The sequence below is a fragment of the Leptinotarsa decemlineata genome, unplaced genomic scaffold (genome assembly GCF_025532065.1).
Source record: "Leptinotarsa decemlineata unplaced genomic scaffold, Ldec_3_MD MMD2_tig00026299_RagTag_RagTag, whole genome shotgun sequence".
Lineage (NCBI taxonomy): Eukaryota > Metazoa > Arthropoda > Insecta > Coleoptera > Chrysomelidae > Leptinotarsa > Leptinotarsa decemlineata.
Genome location: NW_027412676.1, coordinates 2,611,064 through 2,626,065, shown reverse-complemented (window position 1 = coordinate 2,626,065; position 15,002 = coordinate 2,611,064).

Sequence of the window (15,002 nt, the reverse complement as noted above, 5' to 3'; positions counted from 1 at the left end):
GTGCAGGACTTTGGATGTAAATCGTCATTTAAGCTATTTTAAAGCTTATACTACGGAAAAAAACATGTTTGGAAATTTGCGCTCACCACCAGATTAATTTTATATATCAGTTGGAATGTTTATTCAACAATGGATTTACAGAAATTTCAACCTAATGAAGGATGTAGATTTTCTTCATCTCTGTGAAAATTTTCCAAAAATTTACATAATTAAGCTATTCATAAGAATGAAAATTTTTCATAGTATCAAATATACTAATAGAGATATCAATAATACCAAAGGTTAAACTGTAAAAAGGAAACTCAAGATTCTGTCACATTTTTAAATTAAGTGGTTTTGGTAAAATATCTTGTTTCATTATTTTTTCATTCCGAACCTTACTTATTTAGAACCCTCAGATTGTGTTGATGTTGTTAATGATAGTTCAAGTTAAGATTACATAAAATAACAATAGTCACTTCTATTCATCCTTAGTGGACTTATTTATTTCAGAGGATATAAAATGATTATATAATATAAGCATTATTCTATTATCATAACTTTATTTTAATTTTCTATCTAATGAATTGGATTTACAAAATAAAGTAATTTAATTTATTTCTTAAAAGCCAATTCATCATAAATAATAATAAATTGGCAACATAGTTGAATATTTTCTATTATTACTGCGAATGTTGTTCAATTAGCAATATAAAAATTGAATGGAGTAAGATGCCCTTCACACTATAATTTTATATTTCACAGTGAGCCTACGTACTATACTAGAACGTAAGAGTGTGTATTTTTATTAATGTATATCACTGAGAGGCCATTTCTCTCAGTGAACCAGGTTGTTTATCACTCAAAATCTTCGGTTCGGAGTTGGGACACCGAACATCAAAGGATCCGACGTTAATGTCGCTTCTCTGTGGTAGGTATTCTCGGGCCAAATGTCAAAGACCATAGACATGACACCCTATAGAAGTAAACTTCTATATACGGTGTCTGAGGATTACACAACATCTTGGTCACTGCGTCACAGCACCAGTATTCCCAGTATTCCCAGTAAGTCACTATCCCAACTTTTTGGTATCAAATCACATGATCGAATCACTGCGAGATGTTTTTGGATGCGCCGTCAATTGCCTCGATAATGGGCAACGTTGTCATGTCTTACATTTTTATTGAATTTACCGCTTTTGGTCTATCAGATTGACGACGTTTCTCTTGTGGAATCATGATAAAGAGAAGTTTTGTGGTGGCGAATATTACCACTTCTTCAGAAATATTCCAAGTTCTGATTTATTTCACATTGTATTTGTATTTTAAAAGATATTCTTTCTGCAGGCATATGCACTTCAGCTTTCTGCGCGGCATTACCTGAGTAAGTTGTTGTTTTTCCGTCGAGTATCTGCCACACGTACCTGAGTGAGGTATTTTTCTTCTGTACTTGGCCATTCTGAGCTCGATGGCCGAAGTTAAAGGAAACTCTTGCGAAGAGTCCGCGACCCTTGGGGGTGGTCTTCGAGTTGGTCGTCGATTGGGACCTCGGTGTGGTCTTCGAGATAGGACCTCGACCTGGATCTCGAATTATTCATCGAACTAGGATAAGGTATCCCTATAAATTTTAGTCCAAATATCTCCAAAAAATGTTTGGGCCTTGAGATAGGCCCTCGACTTGGCCTTCGAATTGGTTCTCGAATTAGACTGAGGCATCAGGGCCGTCGCCGTGGGGGGGATGGGGGAAGCCTCCCCCCTGCTTTTTCGACTTGGGAAAAAGTTGGAAAATTTTGGGCCGTGAAGATAGAAAAAAATAATAGTAAAAAAAAATGAATCAAAATAAAAAAAAAAAAATGAGAGAATAGAAAGGGAGAGGTAATAAGAAAAGGGAAAGAATCAGGAGAAGGTTGGGATTTCTCAACATGCATAACTTGGAGATCCCATACTTTGAAATTCTGAGTTGTTTGAAAACTTAATTTCTCCCAAGTAAGAGAACAGTCCTGAACAGTCCACAAATTTTGAAGTGAAAATTTTACAAAATTCCCAACTTTTTGCTTTTCGACTTGAAAAAGTTGAGAAATTTAAGGCTGTGAAGATAGATAAAATAGTAGAAAACAATAAGCACAATAAGTGTTGTTTCCTTTCATTTGTATTGAATATTCCTATATATGGTGAATATGGTGGAAGACCAACGACCTTGGTCCAAAGTTGAATAATCTCCATTATTATTTTTATAATTACTAAAACTTATTTTTGTTTGTGCATACCCTAACGGGCATAAGCATTCAGCCAATCTTTGGATAGCTAAGTAAGAAAATTTATATTTTATAGTAGTAACTAATCCCTCGGCTTTCATTTTTTCGAAAGTTGGGAAATTTTGCTGGTGGGGTTGGGTAAATTTGGATACCCTCCCCCCACCCTAGTTTTTCTTTTCGCTACGGCCCTGTGAGGCATACCCGAAAACTTTCTTCATGAACTTTCATATCTAAGGAATTTCTGAATTATTTTATATGAAGAGACGTCATAATTTCCCTAGATTTAGAGAAATTTACCCAGGTTCACAGAGGTGGGAGGGAATGAAGAAAATCAAACACATTATTGCAAATATTTATTTAAAAAATCTTCATTTATATATAGTATTTCGATGCGTCTGATTCAAAATAGGGACAATAAATTCTGGAGATTCACCAATACACCTCAACTGCCAAATACTCATAAAATTTGTTTCGTAATTCATTGCATGCAGACATCCATACGAACGAATAATGAATTTCATTGTGTACTTCATGTATAAGAAGCAAGTAGGTCGTATCAATAAAACACAAAATGTTTGTTCATACTTAGGATGAAGTGTGGGCTTTGAGATTTCCGAGTTCTTCGACGAGGTAAACTTCAATTAGGAAGTTTCGAATAATTTCAACATACATCTTACGACAGTAGATACTTGATTATCTTCCTTGAGATAAATTAATTTTCGATTCAGAAATACTTTGAAACATTCTTTCAAATCCGCAAAATCGCGATGTTCTTCCCGTGTCTGGTCCAAAACAAAAAAAGAAGGAAGAGACGTTTTCTTTCTGAAGTCTCGAAATGTCGAATGACATGAACTGTCATAAAAGACAGAGGAATTATTTGGAAAAAAAAACGATATCTTATAAATGAACTTTGTGAATATGCCGATTCCAGCAAATATAGGAAGACTGGTTTCATATTCCTGGCATATACAGGGTCATAATAAATCGTAATACGAAATGAAATGTTTTTGTTATATCTTAAGTGAACTATAAATTATATGAAATTTTATATTATAAACTCTTCTGGGGGTTTACTGAAAATTGCGGTAGTGATTTTGAAACCGTAATACACCCCTCTTTTCCGAAATAAAGTTTTTGCTTCAACAAAAACTTTTATCCTTAACTTAATACTAAAAATGAAACTGAAGATATTTTACAGTAAGAAATATGTTTCATTAAGTTGTGTCAGACTCACTAATATTGTCTTCGTTTGGCGGATGAGCTTTTAAATATTTTGCATGCCATATGTTTGTTGACCTTTTTATATTGATATCTTTACTTATTACCAATCATGTGACACTGTGATCATTTTAAGGAATTTTGATACGCTAGTTTAATTTATTTAAAAAAATTATTTATTTAATCTAGAGACGTAGTACCTTTAGTATATAGTATATATGACTTGCCATAAATGTATTTTGTATATAAAGTGGTCAAATAAATTACTCTAGTCTACTCTACTCCACTGTCTTTGTCTTTCTCGTCTTTCAGCTCATAATCCCAAGGTGAGACGATCTGATGAACTGTATAAGGTCGAACAAACTTTGGAGCTAATTTGGCAGAAAAGTGATTATTAGCATCGGAATCACACGTTAAAAGGTAAGACCTCGTTAGTCCTTAGCTCGCACAAGTTTCTCTATTTCTGAGAGTTGTCGTTCGTATGGGGGCGACAGTTGATTAACGGAAAAACATATTTTAAACAGACAGATATCACATGGCTTTTCTTCCAAACTAATTATTCACCTTAAAACGCTCATCCCGACGACGAAGATTATATAACTTACGACTCTTATGATAGACCTCTGTAAGACTCCTTTTGATATCTTTGAAGACCTCTTTCAAAGAATCTGACCTCATTTTGAAGTCAGTTTTTCGTTCGGGGCTAAGATCTAAATCCGGCTCTGAGCCAGAAGTTCTGATGTCGCGTCCAAATGTTGCAAAGAGGGATTACACCCGTAGCCTCATGTTTAGCGCACCAGATTGCCCATGTGACCTTCGGTAGGAATTGATCCCATATGCCGTCAACATCGTTTTAACTACCCTGTGAACTCGTTCCACAGGATTTGCTTGAGGGTGGTATAGAGCAGTGGGACAATGGTTTATTTCATACTCCTCCAATTTATTTTGGAAAACTTGACTTAAAAACTGTTTACCGTTATTAGAGATTAGACGGTTAGGAGCACCAAACAACAAAATCACTTGTTCTTCAAAAAATTTCGTAATTCTTGCGGCAGTAGCCGTACGAATTGGAAGTAATAGTGTAAACTTTGTGAAACAGTCCAAGACTGAAAGAATAAGTGAATTACCCTGACGATCGAGATAATGGGCCAACCAAATCTACGCAAAAGATATGCCATGGTTTTGTGGTAGTAGGAGAAAGACTCAACATGTGTCCTATGGGGAGTTTTTGCTCCGGTTTAGTCTGGAGGCAAACTCTACACCTTCGAATAAATCTAGCAATATCATTATTCTTTTTAGGCCAGTAGTACTTTGTTGAAACACGACCATATATTTTCCAAATTAATAAATGACCACAAGTAGGTACATCATGGTTACTTCGAATGATATCTGAACGATTTTCCTTTGGTATTACTTTCAACCATTTGTCGGATTCTTCAGTCAAATCAGTATATTTTGGTCGAGATCTTTTATAAAGTGTATTTCCCGGGATTCTCCAGAGTGTATATTTCACCCCGGATTCTTTCACTTGAGTAAACATATACCAGACATATTTAGAACTATTTGTACCAATGTTTTCAACTTCTACAGTGTCCACTACTTGAACTGACCGAGACAGGGTGTCAGGTACGACATGCGCCTTTCCCTTGCGGTGAACAATGTCGAAATCATACTCCTGAAGGCACACTGCCCATCGAGCTATACGGCCAACTGGATCCTTTATATTGTAGAGCTATTTCGAACTATAGTGGTCTGTAATGACTGTAAATTGTGTACCGTCAATATATGATCTCAATTTCTCTATCGCAAATAAAACAGCTAGACATTCTTTTTCGGTGGTACTGATGTACTTTCTCTCAGTTTTTGTCGGTGAGCGACACAGGTAATAGATTACCCTTTCGCCATCCTCGTGGTTCTGGGAAAGTGCACCTGCACCATAATTACTGGTATCTGCTTGAATTTGAAAAGGGAGACAAAGTTCGAACACGATATAGAATAGGAGACGTAATTATAAAATATTATTAAAGTGTCCTGAACTCTCTGACAATGTTAATCCCAGATTAATTTTTTATTCTTTCGCAATATGGATGTCATTGGAGCTACTGCGGTAGAAGAGTTCGGAATGAATCGTCTATACCACTATGCCATTCCAACTATGCGCCTGACTTCCGATACCGTTTTTGTGGTTGGAATTTGCATAATTGCTTCAACCTTCTCAGGGTCGACCGCAAGGCCCGAGGCATTTACAACATAACCAAGGTATTCCAATTCTAGCCTGGTTCAATGCTAAGCCTGCCTTTCGAATGCAACTGAGAACTTCCCTGAGTATCTCAATGTATTTAGAAAATGTTGAAGTACATACAATTACATCGTCCAGATATACAAATACCTATAAATTGTTCTAAATCTACACCTATTACGCGATCTATAAAACGTTGCGTTGTCATGTACCTGGAGCATTATGGAGGCCAAATGGCATCCGTTTAAACAGGAACAATCCTCATGTGGGAACAACAAAAGCAGTTAAGGGTCTAGTATCTAGTAGCATCTAATCCAAGTATTTTTCAGAAACTAATGTCTACAATTATTGGTAATATGGAAGGAACAAATGTTTTTATAGATGGCGTACTTATGACAAATTCAAATACAGAACAACATATTACTCGGATACAGGCTGTCTTCGAAAATATTAAACAATCAAGTCTTATGATAAATTTGGATGAATGCAAATTTTTATGAAAAGAAATAAATTATTTAGGACACCGAATCGATTCTACTGGACTGAATTCTACCAAAGAGAAAATTAAAGCAATGTATTTAATATAAGTAATATAATGTAAGTAATAGTCATTACTATAATATACTATACATTACCAAACAGTGTATCAGAAGTAATTTTCTTCTAATAAAACTTAATTAAAATCCTTTCTTGAACTTGTAAATTTTTATGCAAAACTCATTTCAAATTTGAGTATGAAATTACAACCCTCGTACAATCTATTGCAGAGTAATATCGTTTGAAAGTGGAACAACATTTAATTGAATTATCGTCTTCAAAAAAATTAGCACTTTGTAATCTGAAAATGAAAATTGCGTTGTTTTGTGATGCCAGTTCCACAGGTATCGTTAGTTGTTTATTCCATGTTTTCCAGATGACAAATTTAGACCCATCGCACATGCATCACGTACTTCAAATAAATCGGAAAGAAACTACCGTCGGATTGACAAAGGTCATTGACTATAATATTTTGGAATGAAAAATTTCGCGATTATTTATGCTTACATTTTTTTTGTACAGATCATAAACTAGCTATATCTTTGGAGACGAAAAAGGTATTCCTCAACCAGCTGCGAACTGTCTGCAGCGATGGTCTACCATTCTTGCAGCTTATCAATATGAAATAAAAAATATCCTCTGAAAAAAATTGTAACGCTGATGCACTCTCTCGTTTGTAAAACTGTAATTAACACCATCAAGAAAGCTAAAGTGGAAAAAGAAACCGTTCAAGAATTTTTAGAAAACTTTTTTTCGTCTATCGAGTTGCTGAACATAGTTCAGAGATAGATAATTTCAGAGGGAAACAAATGAATTTTCATTGAATTGAAAAAGTTGTGGTGAAAGACTTTTCAAGCAAAGAACCCACTTGAACTCCAGGGAAGATTTCCAGAAAATCGAGAAATGTTACTTTCGAAATCGATTTGGGGAAAGGGCTTTCCAATCAAATTAGATCACGTATGTCTGAATCATTTCATCCTGATTCAACAGCTGAAGCTGCTGCTGAATTAACGACAGAAAACCAATGTTCGGGTTCGATTGAAAAATGATGTTGTGTATTGGGAGATATCGCTTCCTTGCTGCAAAAGTGACATAACTCAAAAGTGGCGATTTTTCAGGAGGAGCATTTGAAAGTGTTGTTCTTTAAAATATCCAGGAATGTTTTGCAACACTTATGTTATTTGATTGGGCGAATCAATTGGGTGGAGTAGTATCAGAAACAACGAAATGATTTCATTTTTCAGTATTTACTACACTCAAATAGCAAAAATCAAGGCCTTGTTTGGTTTGTGACGTTCTTCTTGCATAAGTTATTCATATGGCAGGCCATATTCAAAAATATGACGTTTTTTCTGTTAAAAAAGGGTTAGGATTTGCAATTAATTAAAAGTTAACATCTTTTCAAAATAATTTTATAATTTTTTCTTGATCAGGAAACAAAACTTACTGATACAATACAAGTCAAAGTAGTAGTTTCAAGTACGAACTGAAAAAGCAGTCTCATGGTTGTCCAAATAAAACGTTTACAACTTCACATCTGAAAACTACAATATAATATTGAAGTCCTTGTTGAAATGAAAAGTAACCAAATTATTAAACAGAAACTCTGTAAAAAGAGAATAAGCCCTGGAAATAAGAGTTTATCAATTAATTTGAGATCTTTTTTCTTATTTTCGGAAAGGTGTGTTTTTACACGATTTATATTAGCTTCACCTGTATGTATGTATGTATGTATAATTGTTTGTATGCATGTTTGTGTGTAACTCTCAAGATCGGTATCTGTATTAACAGAATTGTCGGCATTATTGCTTGATCTATTCGTGGGCAGATGGCGCTATACGTAACCTCCTTGATAGGTTGTTTAAAAGAAAATCAAAATAAAAAACATATTTTAAGAATTATAAGTGTTAGCGAAATTTTGTACTACAGATGAAATATTTAAATATTTTCAATTACCCGTGATTCAGTACAGAAAAAATTTTTGAATGAAACGGAAGATACATTTTAAAATCTAATTCGATTATTTGAAAGCAAACCAGAACATGTATTTCAACAATGAAAACTTTATCGTAAATTGCACACCTAAAAAATTCAGTTACTTAAATATTTCAAAAAATCGAAAAATTAGAATTAAGGTGCTTGACATACATATCAAATCAAAAGATTGATTTGAAAAATAAAATTATTCACTGAAAAAATATTTTTAGACCATTAATATTTTGAATGAAATTTCAAATCAAAACATCAAGACTGAATTGTTTTTTAAATTATTACTGCAAATTTTCTCTTAACTTCGAAACAAATTTTACAACTGTCCGCCTTCTGTTGGAGACTTACTGCATCTCAGTATTACTATAGAATTTAAGACCTCAAACTTTATTATGTTGTTTGAGAGGAATTTTACATTCGTGCACCGTATGTTAAAGATTTATAATACTAGTGACTAGAACAAAAAAAAATTGACAATAAATCGGACTAAAAAGTGAAAAATTAATATAGTTTAAATAAATATAGTTTAAAAAAAACTAAAAAACACGCTTTTAAAGAACATCAAACTAAAAAGTTGAAAATAAATATAGTTAAAAAAAACAAAAAAATACGCTTTTAAAGAACATCGAACTAAAAAGTTAAAAATATTTTTTTTAAATAAGCATAAAACAATTAAGATCGATGTACACAAAATATGGCAGAAAAGCGCCCATGCTTTCTTCAGAATAATACTAGTATTTTCCGATCTTTATTGTTTTATGCTTATTTAAAAAAAAAATATTTTCAACTTTTTAGTTCGATGTTCTTTAAAAGTGTGTTTTTTAGTTTTTTAAAACTATATTTATGTAGAGTATGTTTGCCAAAGAGAAGATGGATCAGTTGGTTTCTTCCTTTTTGATACAATGTACATTTCTTAAAAATCTTCCTTCTACGAATGTTTGAAGAATAATGTGTTATGTGTTAGGCATTGATGTGTTGACATAACATAATTTGCAAATGGAACTTGGCTCTCCTTACAATTTGTTTCGTAGTCTTTAGAGAGTTCTGCTATTGTCCTACTGGGTGTAATGGCTTTCTATCTTAGGAGTTCCATCTTTATTGATCGGGTCCAGTTCCTCTTGATTACCATGTTTTCCTGTTGAATATTCTTGTAGAAGAACACGGGCCGTTTGATTTCCATTTGCTATCACAGTGCGAATAGGGCGGACAGTAATTCCTAAGTATTTTTAGAAAACACAAACACGAAGTCGTTGGTCACCTTGGTGAAAATAAAATGCGTTTTTTTTTCATTTCTTGGCTTCCTTTTGCCTCCAACACGATGTACCTATATTGAGGTTGAACTGTCTCCATAGAATTGACTAAGTACTGCCTTTGCTTTTCTACGTCGCCTAAATCCCAAAATTCTGAAAAGAGCTGCTGCCGGAAAATTTGAAAAATTTGGACGAACATCCTAGCTCACAGTTCTTCCCACGACCTGGCTTTATAATTCTCCTTTCTTGATTCTTCAAAGTTTTTTTCAACTTGACGACGATTTATAACTATAGGGTTTTCCATTTTTTTCTGTCCTTTTTTAAGACGTTTCTTTTCCATTTTTTAACATTGAGTACCTATTATTATTTCCTTCCTCTTCCATTCAGGGCTTGTCAAAATAGTCATGTCACTTATAAGCAAAGAAGATACATGATAAATACTTGTACTATAAGTGGAATCATTATTTTCAATTTCATCTTATTCGTCGCTTTTTTCTGGTTTATAAAGTCTATCGTTTATTTCATCGACACAGTACTTACGTTGAACTTCTACAGGTGTAGAAAGTTCTTCGACGTATGGAAGATGTTGGGGTAAAGTAGTCTGAGGGCTGACATGCTTCCAGATTTTTGCGTCTCCTTATATAAAAGTATGGACTATAAATGAATCGAAATAAGAAAAATCACAGAAGTATATACGTGGTAGTTGTACATCATCAGGAGTTGGAATTTCAGCGGTTGGCGTAGGATCTGGCAGAATCTGGCCAGGAACTTGTTTCGGATTTCCATCGTTCTCTGACTGAAGAGATAAAATGACAAATTTATTCATTAATTTATAATTAATAAAATAATACTCCCAATAAAAGGAGTATACCACAATAAAGCAGGCAACTATTTCTAGATAAATGGAAGTATAACTAAACATTTTGATATTCAGATAGGAACTAATCTATAGAAACTATTTCTAAATTGATTCAGGGTAGAAAAAAATAAATCTATAGAGTATTTATTGACAGTTCGGCACATAGAGGTTAAGGGGCTATAGAAATAGTGCTGAGAATTGGGTACATTAATGCGGAATGTGATATTTGATCTGGACGTATATCGAGGCACATTAAAATTAATTTGGGACAGTAGAGTTGGTGAGTCAATGGGACCATTGACCAGTTTATAGATGAGAATGAGATCTGCAATTTCTCGTCTTTCTTTCAATGTTACAAAATTAAATTCAGTCAGAAGGCAAGTATATTCATAATTTCTAACCAGATAGTTTCCATGTTTCTTATAATACGCAAACTTGAGGAGTTTCTTCTGAACACCTTCCAAAGCATCAATGTATTTTATTTGATTAGGATTCCAGACAGAACCACAATATTCTAGTTTACTACGTACCAAACTATAGTAAACTGAACGAATAGATTCAAATGATCTAAACTCTTTGCAGTTTCTTATAACAAATCTTAGCGACTTAGAAGCTCTCTGAACAATATTTTCAATGTGCGCATTAAATGTAAGTTTATTGTCGAATAAGATTCCTAAGTCGAGGGTATCATTAACTCTTGGTAAGTTGACATTATCAATTGTATAATTGAACTGGTATGGATTTAATATACGAGCAAAAGTCATAATTTTACACTTTCCAACATTTAGAAAGAGTTAACTCTCACAACACCACTTTTGGAATGGTGAAACTTTATCGAATGCCTTGCTGAAATCTGTATAGATTACATTAACTTGACATCTATTATCTAAAGGGTTGGATATGAATTGAGTAAATGTGCAGAGATTCGATACAGTTCCCGTCATTTTCATTAAGCCATGTTGAAATTCTGAAATCGAATTTCTCACATGTGCATAAATCAAATCGAATAAAATAATCTCAAAAAGTTTGGAAAATGCAGAGATTAGTGCAATCGGTCACTAGCTAGAGATTTCTGATTTATTTCCTGATTTGTGTACCTACTGGACAAATCCGTGATACTTTCCACTCCTCTGGATAAACCTCTTTTTTCAGCATGGCGTTGAAGATAATGAGTAGAGGATACTTCAAAATTTTAATATGTTTTTTGACAAGTTTGCAAGGTATATTACCCGGGCCACATGTTAATTTATTTTTGAGTTTAGAGGCTGCATTCAGTACTTATATTTTCTTCGGATATCTCATCAATGATCAATAAATCATTTAATTTCAGGATGTTACTTTTATTATAATTATTACAGTCTGTAGAATAAGCACTTTTAAAATGATTCGCAAATGAATTGCCAATTGACTGGCTACAAGAAACCACACACGCAAAAAAAAAACTTAAATACACGAGGTTCAAGGGCAAAAACTCGTTTATCCTTCTCAACTAAATACACCAATAACCTCCCTCGACTGGTGGGTTGGTCATTACTGCAGAAAAAATAAACAACCGTTTCATAATTAAATTATAATATCAAGTAACAAGAATTATAGCTGGCGTCATGATTATCGACTAGAACGTCACAAACATCAATGATTCGAAATTAAGTTCAAGTACTAGCTAAGAAAATCTCTGATTTACCTCGAAGTACAAGAATTCACAAGATTCTCTCTAGAGAGCCGACTGCTGAAATTGGGTCGCTTAAACGACCCGATGGAACATTCACGACCTCTAGTAAAAAACGTTAAGGCTTTTGATAGAAAACCACTTTCCTGGAAATCTGACTCTTGATAACAACAGACCTCCCATCTTCGAGGGCGCTGTCCAAAAAAGAACGATTGGGACGTCGCAAAGAAGGTTATCACACCACTGGCAGTTGAATGGACTATCAAGTCTTTTCAGCCCTTCAAATCTCCCGGAGAGGATGGTATATTTCCAGCTCTTCTTCAAAACGGACTGGAAATAATTTTACATATTCTCACAAAATTGTATACAGCTAGTCTGGCGTGGAACTATATACCACCCAGTTGGTTGGCAACAAGGGTGGTATATATACCTAAAGTGGGTCGGAGAGACCCACACCCTAAATCGGTACGACCAATCAGCTTTACATCCTTCCTGTTGAAAGGACTTGAGAGGATACTGGACGGACATATCAGGAGGGTAGCATTATACGCATCTCCCCTGAATAACCACCAGTATGCTTATCAAACTGGCAAATCGACAGATTTGCCATCCTCGTTGAGAAAATTTCCCAATCCCTTGACAATAAGGAGATTGCGGTTGCTGTATTTCTTGATATTGAAGGAGCATTTGACAATGCACTACCTAAATCTATAGGATTGTCTCTGGCTAGGAAGGGTATAGAATCGACTATAACTGGCTGGATCTATGCCATGCTAGTAAACAGTATGGGATAATGCAGAGCTGAATATAGTAAGTGATCAGGATTTCGGGATTGTGAACATAAACTTTATTTATTGAACTGATACAAAACGCTTCTTAACTACTTACAGTGACAGGCTACACCTTTATCAGAAAAATGAGAATTCAATAGTTACATCTTGTGCTGCCATCTATATGGAACATAATGAAGGATTACATGAGAGAAAAGGTTGTTTGTATAAATACAGAATCGCTAACATTAACAAACAGAACCGCAACTACGAATCTTCAAGGCGAGGCCAGGGTCACCAGGAGCTGCCCCCTCAAGGTGGGGTACTATCTCCCCTTCTGTGGCTGCTCCTGATGGATAGTCTGCTTGATGCCCTCGACAGAAGAAAAGTTGATCTGCAAGCTTATGCAGATGACCTTGTCATCCTGGCAAGGTCCACGTCGGGAAGGGTAGCTTGTATTATCCTCCAAAGCGCGTTGGACGTTGTTCACAGTTGGTGCCTGAGGGAGCAGATGTCTGTCTACCCCAGTGAAACTGTGTTAATCCCCTTCACCAAGAGGAGAAAATTGGACGAACTAACGCCACTTTTCCTCAATGATGAAGTCATTCCATTTGGAACGGGGTGAAATATCTTGCCATTATCTTTGATAAAAGTCTCACCTGGAACGCTCACTTGGAAAAAGTTTTACACAAAGCCAGACTGTCTCTATGGACATGCAGGTGTTTTTAGTCGCAGACCCAGGAGAGAGAGATATCTACCTGCCTAGGAACTTATGCGACTGTATTTCGCTGTTTACGCTATTGAATTATGTGCGGAGAGATTGGATAAATCCAACCTCACACACAAGTCAATTCAAATATACTCGAACAGTCAAGCGGCGTTGGTAGCTCTTGGCTCCTACCGAGCAACGTCTAAATTGGTAGCAAACTGCCAGAAACGACTCTCCTCGATAGGAAGACTTAACAGGTTATCTCTGGCCTGGATTCCTGACCATACAGGCCTGGAAGGCAACGAAGCTGCTGAGTCCCTTGCAAAGGCGAGGGTGCTGCAAGCAGTTTTATCAGACCAGAACCTGTCATTGGCATCGCTTTAGGCTTTGCCAAACAAACTTTGAACACCTGGATGGCAAGAAGATTTATGAACTTCTGGCAGAATCTTCCAGGATTGGCTCATTCCAAGGCGTTTATTCACCCTTCGAAGCTTGATACCAAACAGATTTTGGACTACAGTAGGGATGAATTACGATGTCTAACAGGCCTTCTTACAGGTCACTGTCATTTGAATCATCATATGCAGACACTTGGACTGCCGGAAGACCACTCACCATACAAACTAATCGGCTACGTTAAGAAGCTGGGTTTATTTGGTCGAGTGTGAATAGGTGAGCCACAATAAACCCTTGCGGGTTGCGGTGAAGGGTCGAATAGATCCACTCACTTTAGACCTAACCTTACCTATCCGAATACCATGTTTATTGTCTGTCCGAGAACCTACTTTTATTTCAGCAAACAAACTCAGGTATAATTATCATTTTATCTTTTGGAGGTTGGCTCATGTATAGATTTCTTCTTTGAGATCACCTTGGAGAAAAGCAAAAACTGCGTCCATTCGTCGATCATCGTGAGAACTACTTTAGTTAGCTTATGCGCTGTTGAGACCATTTTATTAACATAATCGTCAATGGAGCTAGACTGTTTTAATTTCGTAAATTTTAACACATAGTAGTCCAACTCTTTTCATTAATCTGTCGAAATGTTTTTCCGAAATTATCCGAAACGGATCAACCGATAAAATCAATTTTGAACGGCACTTAGTGATCTTTTCTGGATCATATCGGCATCTGAAACACAGTCCCATAGCTCCAAACAGTCCAAACACCTAAATATGACTGTACGGCGAATTTCCGAGTATCAAAATTCTGTCGGACTTTCAGACGCTCCAACGACAATGTTCCGTGTAGACGTAATTGATGAAAATCGAAACAATGATTACTATTTGGAATAAACAGAATAAACCTTCAAACTATTACAAGAAGACCCATACTGTGATGGAAGGTTGATTTTGGGAAAGTTTTTGATATGAAACAAATTTATTTGTGACAGCCCAAAACTTATATTTGACAAGTAACGATAACTCAACTCTTAACATGTCAGAGTCAACATGACCAATACACAGTAGTTACCAATATATAGGGATATCTACAACAGATACCACAACGATTTGTGGAAACAACCGAC